The sequence below is a fragment of the Drosophila grimshawi genome, unplaced genomic scaffold (assembly GCF_018153295.1).
Source record: "Drosophila grimshawi isolate 15287-2541.00 unplaced genomic scaffold, ASM1815329v1 contig_848, whole genome shotgun sequence".
Taxonomy (NCBI): domain Eukaryota; kingdom Metazoa; phylum Arthropoda; class Insecta; order Diptera; family Drosophilidae; genus Drosophila; species Drosophila grimshawi.
In genome coordinates, this window is record NW_025063692.1 from 10261255 (window position 1) to 10267077 (window position 5823).

The following is a 5823-nucleotide window of genomic DNA, read 5'->3' on the forward strand; positions in this document are numbered from 1 at the left end:
AGAGTGCAAATGAAAAGTGTAAACAAAACAAAACAAAACCGAGCGCTTCGTTCATCTGCTTCTTCTTGGGCATATTTACTTTATTATTTTCCAACTGATTGTATGCTCTTCTGTAAACATTAAATAAATAAAATTTAAATTAATTAAACAAATAAATATCAACAGAGGCACGAAAAATGCTCAGGCACAAATAACACATTTCATTGCGCAAAACTGCAAAAAAAAGAAGGTTTTTGCACTCCCCCTTAATCTAACTCCTCCTCCCACCCGCCCCTGTTCCCATTAGCCAGTCCATTATAGTGGCCATCTGCGCTGTTGAAATGAAATTCAAAAATCTTACCATTGTACATTTAAATATTTTAAGTATTTCAATCACGTGACCCTGACTGGGACTCAGTCTCGCTCCGCTGCCCCGTTCAAGCTGAGGGTTGGGGGGGATACATGTCTTTGTTATTAATTTAAGCTATTTTCAATTAGTTGCATTCAATTTTATTTAATAATTGATAGATTAACTAGCAAGTGCATGCAACAATTTTAGGAACGAGATGAAGGTTCCCCCAGTTCCGATAGTCTTTAACTAATTGGATAGCTGTAATAACTATTGTGATTGCTATTCAACCAATTATATTATGGATATCATCGCTAAATACTCTGTGAATATGAAAATATATCTATGAATATATAAGATAATATACACTGGAGAATGATCCGTTTGATAGATACCCTGTTTGTCAGCTCAACTCTGTTATCGATTATCATTTTTGTTTTTTGGATTGAAAACTAAGCCAAACGTTAAGATTTACCTCATTTGATTGCACTACTGATGACTTCTTTTTTTTTAAAGATGGAAACACCTAATTTCGTGCATAACAGAGTTGGATGATTTTGAGTGAAACTAACTTGCTGTTTATAAAAGTGCTCGTAGAAATATTGTACAAAGCGAGACCAATTTACTTTTTTTAGTTCTCTGATTAAGAAGAGAAAAATAACAACAAAAAAAAACTTACTTAACAAACAGAGCTAATTTTTTTCTTTTTTGAAACTTATGAATAATGCACAGATCTGCTATGAATATGCAAAGATTCAACTTCAGAGTCACGGAACGCGATGGAGTTGAAGGTGAAGGTGTTTTCTGTGAGATTTGAGATATTTATTCAATTACACTTTAGGCTCATTTTGTCAATGGCTTTAATAGTCATTTAATTTGAATAGAGACGTAGTCGTAGTTTAACTATTTCAAATAGTTCAATGGCCAATTTATTGCAATCAATAAATGTAATTAATCCCAAACAACAAAGACTTTCTTTGTTAGCTATTGATTGGGGGCACTTTGAGCCGCAGTTGTCTATAAAATGACAACGCATCGTTAATGCCTACATATCAATCAAATATTAAATGTAGATTTAATCAAAAGGAGAAGTCAAGACATCAACATTTGCTTGAAACATGAAAATTGATTAAGTTTTGACAAAGCTGTGACAGTTTGGCAGGTTTACGTGTCATAAAACTTGACAGAAATTACGAAAATAATAAAATGTGGATTTTAAAACACAAGCAACGACAGATTAATTTCGACTTTTAACAGTTGATGTTGAAATTAGTAATGATCTTTACTTATTTAAAACGGTTTAAGAACGAATAAAAATAGCCCGATAGAAACACTATTTGGGCTGCACTTGAATTTCGACTACATTTCTGTGTCTATATCTCAAAAAACCCATCAAAATAGTCTTAAAATTAAGAGATTAGCTAGCATGGAAACGAATAGACAAACAGAATGAACCCAAGGCTATAACAACTGATAAAGAACAAGAGTAGATATATATATATATATATATATAAGTGTAACAAACATGCCTTTTTTGCACATTTCTTTTTCATACACTCAACAAGTCAATTATTTTTTCAATTTTCAGCTTATCACAAAGATTATATTATTCATAAACGATTATAAACGCAATACAGTTAGAAATCAAATTAATTAATTATATTCAACTACAAAGTTTCTTACAAATCTATTGTGCCAATCTGAATAATTATGATAATGATTTGGGCGAGTGAAGTTTAAAAATTATAAATATTGATATACTTGGATACTCTAGGTGATGCTTAAGATAATAACTATAACTATAACTACGATGTTAATATACCCTGTACCTATTTCTAAATATAAATTCATTAAATGTCTAGTTTTACTATATAAACAGTGTATGAATTGTGTACATATTTGCAAGCAACTAAGTTGTAAAGAAACTAACAACTGATTAAAGAAACTATTTGCAAATGTATTTACTTTTTCTCTAAGACAACGCTAGAATCATTCATTGTACATATTTACAATGTATTTTTTCTTATTAATTAGCAAACATGTTTTTCATTTCACAACTTCACCAAATAGCCAGCTCTGAATGTTGAATTTATTTCCGCATGCAAACTGGTGCATAAGCATTGAGTTCTGTATTTACAATTCTATTCGCAAATTGCTGGCTTGCAAAGGCAAAATAATACTATAATACTTGGGTATCGATCGATAAGAAATCATAAAAAAATATATGATCGACTTAATGCCCTTGTGGATAGTATTATAATGCTGTCCTGATGTGTGTAACACATAGAAGGATGTATCTCTCTATCAGGATCTACTCACGAGTCGATATAGGCATGTCCATTACATATATTTTTGTAATATGGATTTTCTGTATTATGCCTTTTTAAGTCAATAGACTTGATTTTCTTATCAATTGCATCAAATACAAAGTTGCTACTTGTTACTAACACACTTCAACTTAAGACGGAATTTTCGTTGTTTGATATTAGTTTAGAAAATAAACTTGAGATTCAGTCTAAATTGCAATTAAGATAATTATCTGGATAGCCTAGGTATTCATGTGATGTGCCTAAGATAAACATTCTTTCTGTTCTTCTTTTAACTAGTAATTTGAATCCACTTGGAGAATAAACATTTTGTGTTCCCCCATAAGCTAATTTACTCTGTTTCATAGCTTCTGATTTACTCAAATTTGAACATTTTATTGCATATTGTTGTGGTCTTTTAAGAAATTAGCACCCCTACTTGTTATTCGACTGAACGGGATTGGAAACCCTCTAGAATAAATGCTTGCTTCGCATGCTTGGCTTGTACCCCTTCATTTAGAGCACTTTCTGGTGGTAATTAACAGTTTGTTTAGTTATGCACCTGGTTGTATTGTTAACACTAATGTATATATATTGCAGTCAGATGGTAATTGTTGCGGCAATGCGAAAATTGAAATTACTTAAGTCTCTAATTGAATATAATTTAATCGAATGGATGGCGCTGAAAACTTTCCGCACGGCAAATACCTACTCAATATGCGATATTTCACACGTAAATAAAATGTTTAAAAAATTAAACACAAATATTTATATACATACATATATATATATATGTATATGGAAGAAAGACAGATATTTATGAACCGACAACAGCCGGCACAAATGAGCAATAAATCCATTAAGAGCAAACAAGCGAGACAAATGAATTGGCCATTAAATGTTAAACAAACGCCAAGAATGACACCAAGAAGTCAATTTGTGGGGACGAGAGTAGCTTTCCGAGCATAGCGTGCTCCGGATCCCAACCCCGTACCCCAATTCGGACCAGACCCAACCGGCTTTTGGCAGCTGGCAGCTGGCAGCGGAGGCGGTCGAGTTAGCACTACTCATCAATCCACATCGTTAAATCAATTTGCTGCTGTGAATACAAACTTTTATGGCGCACTGTGCGAGTAAACGTACCGCTAATCAATTGGGCAAATGTGACATTTTTAAGGGTTTTTTTTTGCGGTTGGTTTGCTTTTTGCGCCTCCATTTCCATCGTCGTAATGATCATGCTAATAATGATGATGAAATTGCGTTGACTTAAACCTCATAACGAAAAAGAAATTGACTTTAACACCTCGCACATTTTTGACATGATGCCCTAAAGCCTTGCGTAATTGATTGTATAATTAAATAATTAATTTCTCCACTGGCCAATCTATTTATCAATTACATTCATTATTAGCCGTTATTCCGATTTGAGTTGAAGGTCGCATTGTAAAGGATTTTACGATCCTACTCCGCGAATATCCATTTAGCCCAATCCATAAATTATTGCATACCATTTATTTATTTACCAATCATTTAATCTATAGACATGAAAGTGTTACAAAACCTAATTACTGTTCTTGATGACAGATATTGTCTAGGAAGATTAATTATGTAGAATAGAACCATTCAACATTTGATTTCCTTTATTAGTCGCCGAACGACACATAAGACAAATTTTAAATGATTTTTTAATAAGCCACTCGAGCCGCACTTTTTGATTATCATTGTGTTTGCTTTGTATTATTTTTTCAATTATCATTTTTGCGGTCACGAGTTTGCTTCAACCAGCAACCAGTTGCTGCAACAAACAAAAGACGTCATCAGCAAAAAAAAAAAATAAAATATATCAAAACAAAAAATGGATTTTCTTTCGTTCGAACGCATCGAATGAACAAATACGCTTCCCATCTCTATTTGCTTTATACTCGATACTTATAATTTCTAGATACATTTGAAATAGTTTAGAACTTTAATCTTGGTCTTCATCAAATTTATTTCAAAGCTCTTTCCTCTTCTGTTCTTAGACATTCGCAATATTTCAATAGTATTCTTTAAGATAACAAAAGCAGATTTCAATTTCATTGGTCAAGAACTTTCAAAAGTATCATTGCCAAGGATACTCATTTCAATGGCCTTAAACTGAAATTAGTTAATTGCATGTATATTTGATAAGCCGACGTCAAAGTGACTTGAAATGTTGGAGGTGCCAATCGTGGCCAAGTGTATGGCATACTACGACTTATGGTTTAGCCGGATAGAGTTTTTATTTATTGAAAATAGATGGTTATTGTATCTGAGAACATGATGACATAGTTATAATATTTTTATTGCTTGTTAACTCTTATCAGATTTTGGGAAAGTTTTCTCAAGTGGCGAATCTCAGTTGATAGCCGGTAAATAATTCAAGCAATCTGATGGTTGTCTTCAGATGCTGACGTATTTCACATAGTTTGCTATTAATTAATGCCGCCCAGCCCCCCACCAGAAAATGGCTCAAATGTGCGAAGTTCCTTTCTGACAGGCTTATCACAGACACCTTTAATCTAATTTCTTCCTAGTGCTGAAGAGGAAATACGATAAATGCATATATGGGTAAAATGTGATCTATGTTAGGTCTTAGTTTAAATTAGCCTTATCTCACAGTTCTGAGACTGAAATTACTATTCGAATGAATGGGTCTGGGCCTGCGCCCGGGCCCTGGCTCGGACTCGTGCTCGATCACGGGGTTTGGCAGTACTGGAACTGGTATTGGCTCTGTACCGGTTCACCTTGTAAATCAACGCCACATACTAAAAATACCAGTGATTGAGTGTTGTTGCTCTTATTGTTGTTGTTGTGGTTGGTATTGTTGGCTTTTGCTGTTTGTTTGTTACTGCTGTTCACTTGGCAGTCGGCAGACGGCAGACTTGGCCAACATGAGCTCTAAGCTGAGCCCGTGAACCGCTTCTAATCGCAGTCAAAGCAAAAAATGTGTCTGTAAGAAATGTATATATATATATATACATATATATATATATATGTATCTATAATTGAGTAGTTGTCGCCATTTTGTTTGCCATTTTGCTCGTTACGTGTTTCTTGTGTGTTTGTCGATTGTTTATGTTTTTATGTCGAGTTCTTCGAACTTTGCGCTGAAGTTCAAATTGCTGTTGACGAAATGAACCAACCTGGCCAAATCATCATCGTGCGCAC